The following is a 20,966-nucleotide window of genomic DNA, read 5'->3' as shown; positions in this document are numbered from 1 at the left end:
TATGCTGGATAGTCATCCGGTATGCCGGATCAGGGCATTGTGCAAGCAGGGCAGGATCCGGTATGTTGGATCCTTAACCAGCTTGCTTAAATGAGCCACTGTGACCATTTTCCTGAGATGTCCATTAATCCGGTATGCCGGATCAGGAACCGGTATGCCGGATTGGGCAATTTCAGTGGAAATTAGTCCAATTTCAATCAAAGTTTGTTTGGGGGATTCCAAACTCAAAAGGTCAAATGTCTAAGGGGTCAATTTACCACCTAAGGACATTCTAAATGGATGAATGCGTGTGTGTGTACATTACATCAAATTGTGACTTGAAATTACAAAGAAAACAAGATTACAAAGTCTTCATCTTCAATAGGCTTTATTGGTCTTCAAGTATTGACTTTTGACTTCCATGTCTTTGGAATCATTTTGAGCAATTATTCTTGTATGCTCTTGTGCATTTGTATACGCTCCCCTTCACTTGGTGCTATGCTTCAGAACTGAATAACTTAAACACAAGCATTAGTCCAAGGATGGTCTTATTTGTTATCATCAAAACATCTTTGTCATCTTTGAGAATGACTTGGACTATATGGGGCCATTTGTATTTTCCTAACAGTCTCCCCCTTTTTGATGATGACAAATAATCCAAGTGAATAATGGAGCAAATGGCAATGCATAAAACAAGAACAATATTTATAAAAAAAATTTCATCATTCATATCAAAATATGTTCAAAATAGATAGGTCCATTACAATTTATTCCAAGCTCAATACTTCTCCCCCTTTGTCATTGTCAAAAAGAGGGGCATTTCACATCATGCATTAGGATCAAAGGGTGGAAGGGGTGGAATAGAGCTTGAGGCACCGGCAAAAGGTGGTCGAACTCCTTGAGGAGTGGCTCCCGGTGTATCAAGGGATAGATGACCAAGATTGAAAGCAAGTGAATGAATAGCATTGAGGATTTTATCTTGGCGCACATTTAAAGAGTCAAATCCGGTCCTCACATCATTGCGGAGAGATGTCACATCCTCTTGAATTCGTTGTTGACCAAATTCAAGTTCCATGATATGAGTATTTGCTTCGTCCATGTAATCATCGATGCTAGTCACCCATTCTTGTAAGGATGCCAGAATGCCTTCTTGATCTTGACGAGGAAGGGGTGCATTCTCATCCAAATCTTCTTCTTCTTCTTCAAACACATCGGAGGAAGGAGGAATAGCAATTGTGTGAAAGTTATTACGAGTGATGTATTGGAAGGTCATGATGGATTCTTCTTCTCGAGTGAGATCAATATCAAAGACTCGAAAGAGATGAGTGAGAAGCCGCCCATAGGGTAGATTAGTATTCTTTTGGGGGTGAACACAAGATTCCATATACCTCATGATGAAGTATGGAAGACAAGTGGGTGTATTGGTATATACACAATAAATGAGGTAGGCTTGAGGGGTGAGACACTTATTACGATCGCCTCCCCGAGGAATGAAATTGTGTTGAATGATATAGGAAATGACATGGGGAATGAGGCGAAGTCTTCCAGTTACCACGGTTGCTGCCTGAGGATCATATTTCTTCAAGATGGAGGAGTAGACTTCTTCATGGTTGATGAAGTCCCTAAATATAGTGCTTTTTGGAGTCCAAAAGATGCAAGGTCCATCGCAAGAGAGTCCAAGATGGCGAGCAAAATCGACAATGGAAAGCTCTATGTGAACACTCTTCACATAAGAGTGGAGTTTCAAAGAATCTTCCGCCCCGCTGAAGTAGAGATTGGTATAGAAGTATTTGACTAATTGAGGGTAGCAGGGTTCAGCCATGTTGAGAAGGGGTTCCCAACCAATATCTTTGAACATATCCTCAAGTCGAATACTATTGAAAGAAAAGATGTTGACTTCACGGCCATCTTCGATTTTTTGAGCGAGATAGAGGGGTCAATTAGCATGACATTTTGGAGAGCGAAAGAGACGATCTTCTCCTGGAGCATATGGTTATCTCGAGGAGCTTCCGGTTCTTCCCCTTTTGAATGGTTGTTGCCTGTCGGGCATAACATCCTTGCCTCTTCTACTCATATTGAAAGAGAGGTTTGAAGGAGAGAGAGAGAGAGAGAGAGAGAGAGAAAAAAAAAATTATGTGTTGAGGTGAATTGAGATAAGAGAGGGAAGGTGGAGTGAATAGTGATTCAGAAAATGACAAAATGAGAGAAATATATAGGCTTGAAATCCAGTGTAACAACTATAAAACGGGTAGAATTCAATTATCCGGTATACCGTTTGAGCATCCGGAATACCGTTTCAAGCAATAACGGTTAAAAACTGCCAGATATTCTGATCCAGTATACCATTTTGTGATCCGGTATACTGTTTCAGGCAAAAACAGTGAAAAAACAGCATTTCTAAAATCATTTAAAAAACATTTATTCAATTATTCAAATGGGTCACATAAGCCAAGTTCTCAGAATCTTTCTTTACTTAAGGGTTTAGTGAAGATGTCCGCAAGTTGCTTCTCGGTCTCAATATAGTCAAGTTGGATTTCACCTCTTTGAGCTGTATCACGTAGAAAGTGATGACGAATGTTAATATGCTTAGCTCGAGAGTGTAAAATCGGATTCTTGCTAAGGTTAATGGCACTTGTGTTATCACATTGGATAGAGGAAGTGTCAAACTTAACTCCATAGTCATGGAGAGTTTGCCTCACCCACAACACTTGTGCACAACATCGTCCTGCGGCGATGTATTCAGCTTCGGTGGTAGATAGAGCAACTGAGTTTTGCTTCTTACTAAACCACGAAACCAAACATGATCCTAAGAAGTGACAAGATCCACTTATACTCTTACAATCAACACGACACCCGGCAAAGTCGGCGTCAGAGAAGCTAATAAGGTCAAAGTCATTGTCCATAGGGTACCATAGGCCAATGCTTGGAGTTCCTTTCAAGTACTTAAAGATTCTCTTTACAGTACTCAAATGGGATTGCATAGGTTTGGCTTGGAACCTAACACAAGCACAGACACTAAACATTATGTCTGGTCTACTAGCCGTTAGGTAAAGTAAACTACCTATCATACCTCTATATTTGGTCGGGTCAACTGGGATTCCATCTTCATCCTTAAACAGAGTTACAGATGTACTCATTGGAGTACTAGATGACTTCTGTCCATTGATGTCAAACTTCTTTAATAGTTCCTTAAGATATTTAGTTTGACTGATGAAAATCCCATTAGGGGTTTGTTTTATTTGAAGTCCTAAAAAGAAATTCAGTTCACCCATAAGACTCATCTCAAATTCAATACTCATACTCTTACTAAAATCAATACAAAGAGATTCATTTGTAGATCCAAATATGATGTCATCCATATAAATTTGAACAAAAATTAAGTCTTTATTCTTATGTTTTATAAAGAGAGTTATATCTATCTTACCCATTGTAAAACCATCATCGATCAAAAACTTACTTAGCCTGTCGTACCAGGCTCTTGGAGTTTGTTTCAAACCATACAAGACTTTCTTTAGCTTGTATACATGGTCTGGAAACTTTGGGTTTTCAAATCCAACTGGTTGGATGACGTGTACTTCTTCATTGATGAAGCCATTTAAAAACGCACTCTTCACGTCCATTTGATGTAACCTGAAATTCTTATGACAAGCAAATGCAAGCAACATTCTAATTGATTCAAGTATGGCTACAGGAGCATAGGTCTCATCGAAGTCAATGCCTTCCTGTTGGTTATAGCCTTGGGCAACCCATCTAGCCTTGTTTCTAGTTATGTTACCATCTTCATCAAGTTTATTTTTAAATACCCATCTAGTTCCAATAATCTTGGAGTTTGAGGGTCTTGGCACTAAGTCCTAAACTTGATTTCTTTCAAATTGGTTAAGTTCTTCTTACATAGCAGTTATCCAATTACTATCCAAAAGTGCTTCTTTAATGTTCTTGGGTTCAATGGTAGAAATGAAGGCTACATTGGAACAAACATTTTGGATTTTACTCCTAGTTTGTTTACCTTTGTCTAGGTTTTCAATGACAAGGTCAAGGGGATGGTCTTTAACAGTTCTAATCTCTTTAAGAAGTTGATGTACTTGATCATTAGGTTCATCTAAAGTAACTTTTTCAACTCTCTTCCTAATTTCAAGTACTTCATCTTCAACATCTTCTTTTAGGTCTTTATACCTTTCTTTTGCCATAGATTCATCAAATCTGACATTCATAGATTCTTCCACAACTAGTGTTCTTTTATTAAACACTCTATATGCTCTACTATTTGTGGAGTAGCCTAAGAATATACCATCATCAGCATTTTCTTCAAACTTTTCTAAGTTATCCTTAGTATTAAAAATGAAACAAGCACAACCAAATACTTTGAAGTAATCAATATTAGGCAATTTTTTATGAAACAATTCATAAGGGGTCTTTAACAATATAGGTCTTATCAAAATCCGGTTTAACACATAACAAGCTGTGTGAACAGTTTTGGCCCAAAGATACTTAGGCAAGGAGTACTCATTGAGCATTGTCCAAGCCGTTTCTTGGATAGTTCTATTTTTTTCTTTCAACCACACCATTAGATTGTGGTGTTCTAGGAGCCGAGAAATTATGTGTTATACCTTGTTTTCGACAAAATTCTCCAAATTTTTCTATATTATCAAATTCACCTCCATGGTCACTTTTTATAGAAGTGATCAAGTAACCCTTTTGATTTTGTATTCTCTTGCAAAGAGCTACAAATTCTTCAAAAACATCATTTTTATGCTTGAGAAAGAGGGTTCATGTGAGTCGGGAGTAATCTACAATAACAAAAGGGTACTTCTTACCTCCTAGGCTTGTGGTTTGTACAGGTCCAAACAAGTCTAAGTGAAGTAATTGTAAAGGTCTTGAGGTAGCAACAGAATTAATGCCCTTATGAGAAGCTTTTGTAAGTTTACTTTTTTAACATGCTCCATAAGTGTATTGCTTATCAAAGTTCAACTTAGGTAAGTTTCTCACCAAGTTCTTAGAGGAAAGGGATTTAATGATCTTAGGATTGATATGTCCCAATTTTCTATGCCATAGTGTTACATCATCAAACTTAGATATGAAACAAGCATCATGTGAATTTACATTAAAAGTGCAAATATGAACGTTATTCTTCCTACAACCCTCAAGAATCATGTTATCATTAGAATCTTTAATCTCACACTTGGAGGCATTAAAGTTAACAAAATAGCTATTATTGCATAGTTGATTTACACTAAGTAAATTATACTTAAGATTATCAACTAGGCTGACATTAAAGATTACTGTACCTCCAAACTTTATCGATCCATTTCCAGTGATTTTTTCTTTACTGTTGTCTCTGAAAGATACCCATCCTCCTTTCTGTTTCTTGAGTTCCGAAAACAACTTTGGGTTGGATGTCATGTGCTTCGAGCAACCACTATCAATATACCATTCCATGTTGCTCAAGTGCACCTACAAGACAAGAATGCTTAATATAATTTTGGTCCCCATTGAGTGTTGGGTCCATCATTGTTAGTATTATACATTAATCTTGGTCTCTACACCATTTGGTGACCATTTACCTTTTGATTTTCATACCAACTTGTATATGATTGGGGGTTCCAAGGTCTTTGGTTTTGAGATATTCTATATGAACCTTGGTTGTTAGGTGGTCTTTGCACATTAGTTGGAGTTCTAGTTGGTTTTAGTACTTTTGGATGACTCCTCCTATTTTAACTATTCTAAGGTCTTCTAGGATGGTGGAATGATTGATTCATATGATGGCATTTTCAAATAGTATGTCCTTTTTTATTGCAATTGTTACATACAATAATTTTAGGGTTATACAAAATCTTTTCTTTGGGATTTGGTTTGCTTAATTAAGGAGTTTTCTTTCTAGCATAACATTCTTCAATTGAGTGTCTTTTCTTTCTACAATAGTTGTAAAATTTCTTCTTTACCTTTTTACTTATTATTTTACTTGAACTTGCCTCTTTGGTGTGATTTGAACCTTTGTTCACATCATAGCCTACTCCTTCTTTATTTAAGGGTGTTTTGGAGACATTTCCAAGTAAGATATCAAGGGTCTTTTACCGTTTGTAAAAGACTCTAAGGTTTTACACAATTTTTCTTTTTCTTCTTTCAAGATGTTTACTTGAGAAGTTAGAGTTGTGTTTTAATCTTTGAGGGTGTTTATCTCCTTTAGAAGATTTTTCTTAGTAGTAGCTAATTCCATGCTACTTTGGTAAAGGTCTTCAAAGGCTTCTTTTAATTCTAAAAAGTCCTTATCTTTATGAGAAGGAGAAGTGGGAGTTACCTCATTTTGGGTTTCTTCTTCTTCGGTAGCCATTAAAGCAAGATTTGTTTTTTCCTCTTCTTCTTGTGATTCTTCATTATCCTCTTCTTCATCACTCGAATCAAAGGTGTGTTAAGCTTTATAGGTCTTCTTGTATTTCTTCATTTTAGGGCAATCTCCTCTAAAATGTCCAAGTTTCCTACATTCATAGCATACAATATCTTTTGAAGAAGTCTGTCAATGTTATCCTTAGAAACACTCTTACCTTTTTGGTCCTTGAAAAATCTCTTCTTGTTGTATGAAGTTTTGCCCTTGTTCTTCAAGAATCTTGAAAATTTCTTGGATAGATAGACAATCTCATCATCCGAGAGTTCTTCATCATCATTGCTGATGTCATAGGTTTTGAATGCAATAATTTCCTTCTTTGGTTCTTTAGGTTCATCCTCCTTGGTGTCTTGTTTAAGCTCCATCTCATGAGTTTGGAGTGATCCCAACAGCTCATCTAGACTTAGCTTTTCGATGTCCTTTGATTTCTTTATTGCTGTAGTCTTGGGTCTCCATTCTTTTGAGAGAGATCTTAAAATCTTTCGAACGTTCTCACCATTGGAATAAAACTTTTCTAAACCTTTCAACTTATTTATAATGTTAGTAAAGCGAGTGAACATGACATTTATGTCTTCATCATTTTTCATTTTAAATAGCTCATATTCATTAACTAACATACCAATTTTAGATTGTTTCACCTCAGAAGTACATTCATAAGTAACAATAAGTTTATCAAACATTTCCTTAGCGGAGTCACACATACATATCCGGTTATATTCTTTTTCTCCTAAGGCACATTGAATATAGCTTATAGCTACATAATTGAGTTGCATCTTTGTTTTTTCAGTTGGGGTCCGCTCTTCCTTGGGCTTGTCTATGGTATTTGATCAATTTTCAATTACTTCCCATGCATCAATGTTATTGGCACATACGAAGTTCTTGAAACGATTCTTCCAATAAGAGAATCCTTCACCTTCAAAGAAGGGAGGTCAGGTAATGTTATATCTTTCAACCTTGCGATTGACAGAGGATTCCACGGTCTTAAAACTCTTTGTTGGATTAAAAATAATCACGGTCTTGAGCTCCCGCTCTGATACCAAATATGAATTCACCTAGAGGGGGGTGAATAGGTGAAGGTTGAAAAATAAAAAAATATGCAGAAATAACCAAGTAAAGACAACCAGTTAACAAACAATAATTAAAAAAGAGAGACACAAAAGATTTATAGTGATTCGGCCAACACGTGCTTACGGCCACTCCTCTCAACTTAGAGAGAATTTCACTATAAAAAATCTTGAGTAAGAGCAAGAGGACTCGTACAACTACTCTTGAGAAACGAGCAAAAGGACTCAATAAAAACTACTCTTGAGTTAATGAGCAAGATGACTCGATCTTCTCTTGATTTCGAGCAAGAGGACTTAACTACTTTTGCAAAGTAAAAATGAAATACTAAGGGGTTTAGAATTACCTCAAACCTTAGTAAAATAAGGGCTACCTTTCAAATTTTGAAGCTTGAATGCTAATGAGAATGAAGGGAGTTAAGTGAGACTGATCTTTCTTGAATTGGTTGCTTAAATTCTCACTTGGGAGAGACTTGATCTTGGAGGCTCTTGATTGTGATTAATAATTTTGTTTAAAGCCATAATCAAGAAGGTATTTATAGTCTAAGAGGCTTAAATTAATCAGGAATCTAAGTAAGGATCGGATTCCATAAGCCATAAATAATCCGGTATGCTGGATGGGAATCTGGTATGCCGGATCACCTAATTTCCATTTTAAATACAGGAGTAACGGTCAAATTAAACTCAGCAATACACTGATCCGGTATGCTGGATAGTCATCCGGTATGCTGGATCAAGGCATTGTGCAGGCAGGGCAGGATCCGGTATGCTGGATCCTTAACCAGCTTGCTTAAATGAGCCACTGTGACCATTTTTCTGAGATTTTCATTAATCCGGTATGCCAGATCAAGAACCGGTATGTCGGATTGGGCAATTTCAGTGGAAATTAGTCCAATTTCAATCGAAGTTGGTTTGAGGGGTTCCAAACGCAAAAGGTCAAATGTCTAAGGGGTCAATTTATCACCTAAGGACATTTTAAATGTGTAAAACCCGCAAAAAAAAACAAAAAACAAAAAAAAAAAAAAAAAAAAAAAGAATGTTCGGAACTTGAGTGGTTTCAGGTTCTGATTCATTGCCTAAGCTAGTCTCCAAGTGTTGGACTGTCTCGATTAAGAAATTTCGACTAATCTCATGACTTGTCTATAAAGGGCATTTCGAATAGCCAACTACCTCGCCCTTCTAGAGTCAAAGAACCCCAATGGAACCCTGCACCTAAGCTACCTGTGTCGTATCTACTAGCTGGACAGCATGTAGAACCCCTCCATCAATTTAACCCATCGTAAGTATAATTTATTTGTATTTTATAGTCTATCGTACTGATCGATTAGAGTTATAGGGGTATTTTAGTAAATTTACCTCTGTGGGACCCACGTCCCTAGTGGGGAATCCTGTTCCTAACATTTACCCGTATTCGGATTACCCATGATATCATATGACATCACTCTATGGTTAGATTAATGTAATAAGTACGAAATTCTGGTTAAAATTAGTTTTCGGAATTAATTTTAAGAAACTGATTTTGGCTTTATTAAAACCAAATAGCCCTTAGTCAATCCACTACACATATATATATCAATCTATCTTTACTATTCACAATTCACAAAATCAAAAGAGAGGAAAATCGATCCAGCCTAAGGAGAAGAAAAAGAAGAGAAGAAGAAGGGAAAGTGAGGGTTTTGCATGGGGCTTGGTTCCTACACTTGAAATTGAAGTTTTGGGACCTCCAGTGACAACTTAGCTGCATAAATCAAGGCTGCCTTCACCTCTTCTCACTGCTGTACTCAGGTAACAGAAATTCCTGTTGTACCCATCTTCTCCTAATTTCTCAATCCCTAATTGATCTTTATAACAAATTCTTCCATTAAAGCTCAACCTATTGGTTTAATAAGCTAAGACCCATCCCTAACCTTTTTAATTAGACCCAATTGAGGATCAGATCTTGAATTAAGCTGTATAATTCCTGCTGTACCTCCAATCACAGCTGAAACATGAAACCTAATGAACCCTAGCATAGTGAATTATGTTAATTTGATCAATTTCTCAAATTGGTTAATGCTTTTGAATTAAATTATCCAAAACCCCTAATTTCTGTTGTTCCCCATCTTGTTCTTCTCTAATCTCAATCTTAATTAACTCCTAAACCCTAATCAGCCATTAAAGCTTAGAAATCTTAGGTTTATTAAATTAATTTCAGTATTTAAGCCTTGTTTTGAACCAAAGAATGGTTCAGATGTAACTATGACCTGAGAATTTCAGCTTAGAAACCCAATTCTCTGCTGATTTACTCAATTAACAAACCCTTGATAATCAATTTGGGTTAATTTGTTAAACCCCTCAAATTGATTTTCAGTTTTGGAATTAATCATGAAATTGGACCCTTAATTAAATGGACCCACCTTAGAATTAGGTGAAACCATGAAATTAAGCCCATGCATGTCAAGATCTGACCATTAGGAACAAAACCCCAATTCTGCCCTGTGAATCCGGTTCAGCCAAAATGGACCAAAATACCCTTGACCCCTTGGATTGACCCCCTGACTGTATTCTGACCCCAAAACTAGGTGATTTTTTACTGTTTAGGGACTGTTTCAGCTTGTTCTTCGCTGATCTTGTCTGTGTTGCTGGGATCTTTGGAGGGTAGTTGTTAAACCTGATCTACAGATTCAGGTAAGAGAATTTTGTCTTATTTTATGTGTATTTGTTACTTAATTGTTATTTATTCTGTGTGCCATGTCATGTTTCATCAACAATACACTGTTCATGTAGTTTATTAGCTTGTTTTTCCTTTGCACTAGTTTGCATGTGATTCTAGGCTGCATTGGCATCTTGCATTTGCATTGATACTTATTATTACTGTTCAATTGATGAAAGTGAAGTACTGTTTATTCTTTCAACTCAGCTATCCATACATGTTTCTTCATGCATAGATTGCACTGGGCTAGGCTGTTATATCATAACCCAGTACTACGCCCCTTACCAAAAGGGGGTGAGGTGTTGGACAACCCGTGGTACAGTCGAAGGATATGCCGGGGTACCATTCACTATCCCATGTTAGCGTGTGTGTTCCGCTGTGGGAACAAACAGTAGGGTTGGTCATTGGGGGTCTGTTGGGTTAGCTGTCTGGTGATATACTTTCCTGGCGGGTCCTCACCGTGGTAGAATGGTTTCGCTCGGGTGATCGACGTCTGGTTATGTGTTTCTAGGACTGAGGTTAGCATCTACCACAGTAGTACTTAAACCTCATGAGACTTGGTATCCATGTTAGGAACATGCTAGATTAGCACATTCATCATGAATTATTGTGTTGTGTTTTGCATGCATTTCCTTACTGGGCTCAGTTGAGAACTCACCCCTGTGGATATCCTTATTTTTCAGGTGATTTAGTTACTTTTAATGTTGGATTTGCGACACTGGAGTTTGAAGTGCACGATACTTCGTGCGTGATGATTGCACATTCTTTTGATCTTGGCCTGACAGTCCAGGCTATCTCCCTACTCTTTTATGCCTATAAATATTTTTGTACTAATATAATATAGTTCTTGTATAGTTTTACCCAGTAATACCTTTGAGAACTGTATAGTAGTATCACAAGCTTTATCCTTTATATAAATGAAATATCACATAGACTTCTCTTACTACTGATGTTACCTTTATTATTTAATTGTTTCTACTGCCTCTGATTACTGTATTTGTGAGCAATGATTGTAAATAGGGTACTGCACTTGCGATCTTTGGGGGATTGGTTGGATGTGAGAGACATCCAGTCACACTTGGCCCTTATGAACTGGGTCGGGGTGTGACAAAATGGATGAATACGTGTGTCTGTGTGTGTGTGCATTACATCAAATTGTGACTTGAAATTACAAAGAAAACAAGATTACAAAGTCTTCAATCTTCAATAGGCTTTATTGGTCTTCAAGTATTGACTTTTGACTTCTATGTCTTTGGAATCATTTTGAGCAATTATTCTTGTATGCTCTTGTACATTTGTATACACTCCCCCTCACTTAGTACTATGCTTCAGAACTGAATAACTTAAACACAAGCATTAGTTCAAGGATGGTCTTATTTGTTATCATCAAAACATCTTTGTCATCTTTGAGAATGACTTTGACTGTATGGGGCCATTTGTAATTCCCTAACAACTTATTGGCTGACTTGGCAATTGGCCAGCCTCCCTCCTACTTATAGCATCGGCTAGCTGACCCAGTTGGTTCTCTAGCTTATTAATGGACTGAGTATGTGAGCGAAGCAGCTGTGTGTTCTGCTCGAATCCACTTAATGCTTTTCCTCAAATGATTGATTCTGATGGGGTTGAGGATATGGTGGTTGTCCATCCATACAGGCATTGGTTTGAACATTAAATGGTGGCTTATATGGTGGGTTTGGAGGATTATTAGGTACTGAGTTTCTCCAATGAAAAGTTTGGGTGGTTTCGCCATCCCGGGTTATATGTATTGAAAAAATGATCATTACCCGGTTTAGGGAAACCTTGAGCTACTTGTACCTATTCCTAAACAAATTCAAAGTATTGTGCAGCCGAAGAGCAGTTCGTCACATAGTGACTAGGGCTAGCACATAGGGCACAGGCTTCAGTCTGATTGGGTGGAGAGAAACTCGTTAGGAAAGGGGACATAGGATGCTGCCCTATAGACATCAAATAGTCCAATTTCTTGGACAGCATGTCAACCTTAGCAGTCATCTCAACAGTTGGATTGATCTCATAGAGACCACCCTTCTTTGGTTGCCCTGTGTGTGGAATCTCAGTCCGAGAGGCCGAAGCATGATGTTGGGAATTCTCACTAAGGGTTTCAAAAAGATCCCATACTTCCGTCTCATTCTTATGCATAAATGTTCCACCACAAGAGGAGTCCACCATCTGCCTATATTGGTAATGGAGTCCATCATAAAAATATTAGGCTAACTGCCAGTTCGGAACAGCGTGGTGGGGGCACTTCCAAAGTAATTCCTCAAGTCTTTCCCACGCTTCATGAAATTGTTCGCCCTCTAATTGGGAGAAACTAGTAATGGCTCTTTTAAGACTATTAGTCCGGCCAATAGGGAGGAATTTTTTTAGAAATTCCTACTGCATTCCCGCCCATGTAGAAATCCTAACCGAATCTAGGGAATGAAGCCAGTGTTTGGCTTTGTCCTTTAAGAAAAATGGGAATAGAAGCAACTTTAAGGCATCTGGAGAGAGGTTTTGGATTTTGACTGTAGAGCATACCTCTAAGAACTCATCAAGATGTTTGTAAGGCTCATCATTAGCAAGTCCATAATAGGATGGTAACATATGTATGATGCTATGTTGGGAGTGACCCAAAATGCCCTACCCAGATCCTGGCTCGGGCGAGAGAGCGATGCGCGCTGGCTGGTGTGCAATAAGAAATTAAAGTTGCACCTTCCTTCACAAGGCATTTTTTGGGGGATTGGCAAGCGTTTAATCCTACAATTAGTATCAGAGCAGGTGGTCACGAGTTCGAGTCTCCCTGATGCCATGGGTGCTCTGTTATTGGGCGTGCATTTAGGGGGGGATTGTTGGGAGTGACCCAAAATGCCCTGCCAAGATCCCAGCTCGGGCGAAGGAGCGATACACGCTAACTAGTGTGCAATAAGGAATTAAAGTTGCACCTTCCCTCACAAGGCGTCTTTTGGGGGATTGATAAGTGTTTAATCCTACATGCTAGACTTGATCTCATATTGAGCGGCCTCAATGGCAGGCAACTGAATACAAGATGCAGGGGTATAGACAGTTGGAATGAAGTGCTCACTCAGCAGCCTTCCTGGCTGATTTCCGTCACCCATGTTATTATTATTATCCTTATCCCTAGGTCTAGCCATAGATCGCTCTATTTCTAGGTCAATGGTAGTCAAGTTGGGGTGCAAAGAACGTCGACCATGCATAAAACAAACAACTAGTTGAACGTGCTAATTAAATAAAAATTAAAACTAGTAAATTAAAACGTGATAACTAATAAAAAAACACTTAATAAAAATAAAACTCGAAACTAAAAAAAGTAAAAAAAAATAAAATAACTAATTTAAAACTAACGAAACTAACTACCTGGTGTTGGCGGTTGCGTAATTCCACGTGCTGCCCTCAATGAACGGTTACACATGATTTAAAGGGGCTGTGGGAATTAAAATTAAACCTAAACACCCAATCTAATGCTGGAATTAAAAAAAATTACATAACCCTAATTACATAAAGTCTAGGAATTAAAAGTAAACCAAACGGACAGCTTGTCATTACTCGATCTACTCGGCTTCCTGCACAAATAAAAAGAACGTTAGGTATACTAAAATTAACCTAATAAAGAGATAAAAAAAAATTAAATAAAATTCTGGAATTATAAAATTAAAACTAAAACAAAGTAACACAAAACAACTCAATCAATCTTAGCAACCATGCTTCGGATCCCCGGCAACAGCCCCAAAATTTGATCGTGTCGTTAATCGGTAAAAAATAAAACCCTAAATTAATCTAGCAAGTAGCAAGTACAGGGTCGATCTACGGGGAACTGGAAGGCTAAATTACTAAGATGATTAGATGAAAGTGATGAAAATTAAATTACAATAAATCTGGTTTTAAACTACGAAAGAAAGAAACAAATCTAAACTAACAACGATATGCAAATACGGGAGAAGACTATCTTTAGGGTTCGAATCCCCAATGGGTTGCTATTCAATTCGGTTATATGCTTTGGTTTATTATAACCACAAGCCTACTAATACCACAGAATGTAGGGTTCCTCCCAGGTATGGACTATCTTGACGAGTACTATCATCCTTCACTTATAGGGCTTGGCACGCTTAGTTCGTTCAGCTATAATTCATCATCGGTACAACCATATAAGAACAAAATATCATTGCTTAAATGAAAAATAATGAATCACAGAAACAGAATTTTTCAACTAAATATATCTATTAAAATTATCCAAATAGGGATGGGGTCTCAACATCAAGCAATCAAGAATGCAAACCAGAATTTTAAATAACAAACGCCATTAGTTCATCTACACCTAAAGATAGAAAGAACTTAGTTGATCATGGTGCAAAGAGACAAAGTGTTGATTAAAATCTTCATAGCTTGAACACGCAGGTGAGGATGAACTTGGAGAGCAATGGAGATGGAGATCGAACCGCGGCCAGCCACTTCGAATATCTTCAACCCTTCAAAGCACAACCGATCACTAAGAACAAAAAGAGAGAGAGAGAGAGAGAGAGAGAGAGAGAGAGAGAGAGAGCACGGTTAGAGAGGATTTGGTCTCCCTCCTTTACTGGTTTTGAGATCCTCAAAAAGAAGAAAAACAAAACCCATCCGAGAGAGAGATAGATAGGTTTTAAAATAAAGGGAGTTAGATGAGAGATAGGGGAAAGAATCGTGAGAGGAAGAAAGATGTGAGAGATAGAATTTGAGTTTTAATGGGACATGTGGCTGAAAGTGATGTGAGATAATGAAATTATGATAGAGAATGGGGTTGGGAACCGTGAGCAGTATGGGAGAGAAGAGAAAGATTTTCAGGAGAGAGGAGGGGTTTTAGGCAAGATTATGTTTCTCATTGTTTATTTATCTTTAAGAGAGAGATTTTTAAAAGAGATGGGATTTACGAAGGATTAGAAACCGTAGTGGGATGAGAGAGGAAGAGAGAGAGAAAGAGAATTTAATCTAAATACCAAATTTGATCCAAATTCTCGTTTTAAACATCTCTCCATCCTGGCCCCAAATGGATCCAATCCGAGAATTAAAGTTACTCCAATTAATATTCCGGACGATATGAGCCCAATATCGGATATCTTCTGAAAATTTTCCAATTTTTTGAAATTACAGTTATGCCCTTGAGTCTTCAGTGAAACTTCTTCCCATCTCGCCCTTGATCATATGTGAGTCGATCCATGGGTAGACTGGTGCCTAGATTGCATCAAATCCTTCCACTCAGCATCTTTTATGTGCATGACCCTGTAACACCCTTTTTACATTTTTACCCCTGAGATCAAATTCGATGGAACTAGGTGGGGACCATCCCTTGAACCCGAAAATACAAGAGGTCTTCATTGGGCCGGACTTGTGTAGCATTGAACTCCTCCAACTTGGTTTTCTCAATTTAGCCTCCGAAAATGTACTTTTTCTCCAATTCTTCCCATATGCCGAAAATACCCTTGTACCTTGAAAATACAGAAAAGTACCCGAATAGCTCGATTCTAAGCAGATAAAAATATAGAATTAAATAGGATAATTTCACACCTAAATGTGCTCATCAAGTGATGCAATCAAAATCTGCAACTAGTGTGACCACACATAGAAAAACCTTTATTACTCTGTGATTTATTTATTTATTTATTGTTATACATATTTATCATACCCGATGGGACTTTGACTACAACTATAAGAGGGGGCAAGAGGAGGCACCAACCAAGTAAGCAATTGTCTTCACTCTATGCTTTATTATTAATTAAAATTTTTACTATTTAAATGTGGAGCAAATTTTGGTTCATCCACCACTTTTTAGTGGTCGGATGGGACTCCAAACGATTTCAAGAGAGGAGTAATTGTGACATCCCAAGAATTCATCATGTAGAAAAAGTTTCTCCTTAAATTTGAGAAAAGACTATGGATCACCCAATTAGTGATATTCCAAAACCACACTAGACTGCAAAACACCTTACTTCTTGGATGATGTTGGCAACTCTGACTGCTGGATAGAAAATTTACGGTCCAGATTGGTTATTATCAAATTCAATCATTTATCCTCTCATCAATGTCCATTCACCCCCCCTTTAGCTCTGTGCACCTTGTGCATAGTCTTGATTTTTTTAATGGAGACCTTAAGGGTCAACCTATTCACAAATTTTGGATTCAATTAGACATATATCTGGTTCTAGATGTCGTTTCTTAAACACCCTCTCTTGGGCTTTTATACCATAATCCTTTAAATTACTCTTACACAATGACTTTTCATATCAAGTAGTAACCAATTTTTAAGCTTTGAATTGTAATTATTGATTTGATATAAACAAAAATTTCTATTTATTGATTTAAATTGTTGGTGTAGATGGGAAGGACCGAGGAGAAGCTAGATGTTAACTTTGTAGTCTCCATGGGGGAAAATTTTTTTATGGTTTGACTAGCATCGATGACACGACATTTAAGGAGTTATTCACGAAAATCTGCATTGCCAAGAGCCTCCAGAAGTGAAGGTACAGTGGTAAGTATTTGTCTGTCAAACCAAGTTTTCTTTCACCCAAGTAAAAGAGAAATTCCCTCATCACCACCATTAGTCATGTCTAATTGGACTAGGCAGGGTGTTTTTGACTTTGTACAATAGGGTGAGATTTTATGATGACCATTGGAGTCCAATCACATGGTCAAATCATCAATGGTGAGAGAATTCTTCCTCCTCCACAGGTGAAGGAAAACTTTATCCACATCTATTTTAGAATTTTCACAACACACAAACATGAAATAGTGTCTCAAATCCTGTGGTTATCGGGAAAAAAAAAGTCTTACAGTCCTGTAATAAGGGAGAGCTAAATATTTGCAACATTAGTATGGTTTGATGCAAACTCAACTTTGTCTATGGGATTATGGGCTGACCAGTTTCACGGTGTTCAATCATGTGAGTCAATCTTTGTCCTAATGGAAGAGGACTGAAATTTTTGCTTGTTCAAATTGCAGTTTTGGGTAACCATGACTACAGAAGTGATGTAGAGGCACAATTGAGCCATGTGCTTAGGAAAATTGATAGTAGATGGATTAGCTTGAGGTCCTTTCTTAATCAAATTGAATTTTAATAGATCTTTCTTCTTTTCCACATCAGAAGTTGTAGATTTTTTCTTCATTGACACAAACCCTTCTGTTGAGAAGTACTTCACAGACCCAAAGGGCTATAAGCGTGACTGGAGAAGAGTAGTTCCTATTAGAAAGAGTTAAATGTTTTTATGGTGACTAATTTGGGATGTTTCTTATTCTTTTTTTTTTTTTTTAATCTGCCTATGTTGTGTCTAAAAGAGCTGCATTAGTTACTATTGTTGGGTCTTGTAAATAGGAGTTGAAATTAACATTTTGGAAGTCATTGACGAAGTGGAAGATTGTCGTCGATCACCATGTAATCCAAAGCATCGGACATCATGGGGACATAGAAGGACTTGTAAAGCAACTTCTTCCAATTCTTAAGGTAATCACTAATAAAACTATGATTATGATTGTGTACGACATGTTTGTTATAAAATTATCCCACTAATTAATGCTATCATGAATATTAATTAGGCAAACCATGTCAATCTTTACATTAATGGGCATGATCATTGCTTGGAACACATCGATAGTACCAATAGGTAAACCTGATGAAAATCCTTTTACAAGTAAGACTATTAATTCAAGAACTACGTATGTGATTAAATCAAGCTTAGTGATTAATAAAGCTGGTTTGGATTTTATTAATGTTGTCACACCCCTATCCTAATAAGGAATAAAATACAATAAAAGGGTATGATTAAGACGACACATGTCATCCCAACCACTACCAGGATCACAGATGCAGTGTTCCAATTCATAGTTAGAAACTACTATTAACAACACAATAATATTAAAGTGCGGAAGAGAAAATATTACATTTCGAAAGATCAGAAATATAAGTAGAAACGTTTACCATAATAATTACTTTATATTCAAACTACTGAGTGATATATATAGTTCATAGTTTTCATCTTGAGCTAATCATGAGGTAACTACACAAACTATAAAGTATAACAGACAAAGGTATTGTAAGAGCACAAGGCCCCAAAAAGTCAATATAAAAGGGGACTAAGTCCCAGCCATCAATATGCCCGGTAGGTACAATCATCGCAAGGACATCCATCGCAGTGCTCCTTAGTCACCGCCACTGGATCCTCGACACCAATGTCATCATAATCCGAGGGCTGAACCTCAAGACCAATAAAGTAACCATCACCTGTGGTAACATCTAAAAAGAGTGTATACAAGGGGTTAGCTCCACTGAGCTAGTGAGGGGGAAAAGGGGATGCACAAACACACACAATCACAAATAGTCCATGGTGCATGAATTATTTATATTTTGCCACCTAACATTCAATTCTAAGTCAAGGGTATATGCTACTGCAACAACTCGGGAAATATTATGAGTCCTTTCATTCTCACCACAATGAAACCTCAGTTATTACCATGGGGCCTGCACCGACCGTAGCCTCATACCATCCAGAGGCAAACCCCGATAACCATTACTACCCCTGACCTGGCCTCTCACACTCTCCACAGGCAGCAGGTGCTCTAGTTACCCAACACCTAAACCCCTATTGATAAGAATCGTAGCATAGGGAATGAAACCTAACCATAGATATAATACATGAATCCTATCGTGTTGAGAGGTATTTTAGATGTATCAACATCCCATTCCATCTAACACCCGGATACCAGCATAACACAGCGCATACAGGCAAGAATGATAAACAATTACAATTTCATATAAGTCTGGGGTTCCGATACCGGTATTTTCTGGCACCGCAATTCGATACAAGTAAAGATACAAATTCACATCAACATCATATCAATCAAGTAAGAGGTAAAATGCAAATATGCAATATGCTTGATATAATGCGAATAGCATTAATATTACATGTTTAATAATATAAGTAAACCCAAACAATCACCCAAAACGCATTCACCGATTGCTTATTATAGATTTGTAACCACGCAACGATTTTCGTTTAAGGTCACCCTCCCGTACATATACAGATGCCTAAGGAAGCGTGTAAGAGTGTTAGGAGAGGTAGGGAAGGCCTCATAAAGAAGCCCCCAAAGTTACATAATTTACAGGCTTTAGAACAACATCGGATGCAAGGTTGGATTCAGACAGGGTCATGCACTCTGCCCTGCGTCCAATATTTCCTGCAGGCTTAGGCCTCATCGGATTCAAGGTCGCAGAACCCTGCATCCGATCTAGCCCAGCTACAAATTTTAAGGTGTTTAACATCCCATTTTGTGCCATTTGGTTCTTTAACTTCTAAGGGGCTAGGCAGGGGGTATCCTAGGGTCTATTAAGGTCTGAGAAATACAAACCATTCAAAGGTTAAGAGATTCCATAGATTCAAGGATCCAAAAGCTAAGGTTTCTCTTAGGTGTTTGAAACCCTAAGGTCATTGGGGTTTAAGGAGGGGTTTTAATGGGTGCATTTAAAGGTTATGGCACCACTAATGTAGCTCAATACATAATTAAGGTCATATCTTGGGTTCCAATGGAACCCCAAGTCAACTCTAAATTTTCAAGATTCCCAATCCAAAACTAATGAGGGGAAAAGGGGTTTTAAGGGCATCAAGGGTATACCTTGGCACCACAATAGGTAACTTAATTAGTATACTTAGGGGGAACTTTAGGTTATAATTAAACCCCATTAAACCTTAACAAGTTTTACTCAAACAATCACGAAGTAGGCGAGGTCACTGGATTAAAATTCTGTCCTAATGTTGCTGTCAAAACACAACCTCAGGGTTTGGGCCCACTTTTGAGGGCCTTTCACTCTGATTGGGTCTAAGGTTCCTTCATAATAATTTTAGCCCTTTAATTTTAGTTTACAACGCAACTCAAATCGCATTGATACAACATGTATAGACCAAGTTATGGTTAAAATAGTGAGAAGAGGTCAAAACTGAACAATTCCAGGCAGGACCGGATGCAAGTACGGATTCATGCAGGGTGTTGCATCCGGCCTTACTTCCAATGCATCCTAAACACGATTTGCTTCCCTCAAAATCAACCAAATCGATCCCCAAAGCCATAATGGCTCCAAGGCCTTGTAGGGATGGTTTCTAAGGTTCATTAGGGTCCTAATAACCCTAATGGCACAATGAATCAAGGCATCTGTGGTTCATACCCAATTACCCATCCCAAACTTGGGTTTTTGGGTGAAAAACCTAGGTTTTTATGGATTGGGTTGAATGGTAGTTCAAAGAGAGGAGCAAGGCTGTACAATGGAGTGCAACGCCTCCAATAGAGCTCCTAGTCATAACCTCATGAGCATCTCTAGGTATCTACCCAAATATTTCCCAAAATAGAAAGCCGTAAAACCCATGGTACATTAGGAAGGTGGAGAGAGAGATGAACTCACCAAGAGGATAGGGGTGAGCTTGAGGAAGGGTAGCTCCTCGCCTTCTTTCCTTCTTCTTCTCCTTCTCTTCTTCTCCTCCTCTCCTTATCCTTCTCTTTTTCTCTTTTTCTTTTTCTTCTTCCTTCTCTCCATGATTTCTCTTCCCTTCTCTTCTTTTTAGATTTTGCAAATGAGAGGGAGAGATGAGGATGTTAGATTAATAAATGACTTTAGGCCTTAGGATTTGTTTGGGTAGGTTCTAAACCCTGAGGTCCAATTAGTTAAAGTATGTTTGGCTTAACTTAAGGTCCTAAAGTGTATTTTAGTCTAGGGCTTGTTTGGTTAGCCATCTTTAGGACTCAAAACTTATTAAAGCCCATGTTGAGCAATGTGGGCCCACCATCTTGACCCCACATGGTACGGAAGGATGGGGATGGGGTCCACCAT

At 37.9% G+C, this 20,966-nt stretch overlaps 1 pseudogene; it reads left to right on the top strand.

Annotated features, from left to right (window-relative positions):
• Nucleotides 1-1,501: 1,501 nt before the first annotated feature.
• On the top strand, nucleotides 1,502-17,758 carry LOC122668620 (annotated as a pseudogene).
• The last annotated feature ends 3,208 nt before the right edge of the window (nucleotides 17,759-20,966 follow it).

Source organism: Telopea speciosissima, chromosome 7 (genome assembly GCF_018873765.1).
Source record: "Telopea speciosissima isolate NSW1024214 ecotype Mountain lineage chromosome 7, Tspe_v1, whole genome shotgun sequence".
Taxonomy (NCBI): domain Eukaryota; kingdom Viridiplantae; phylum Streptophyta; class Magnoliopsida; order Proteales; family Proteaceae; genus Telopea; species Telopea speciosissima.
This window is presented reverse-complemented; position numbering and strand designations above follow the sequence as displayed.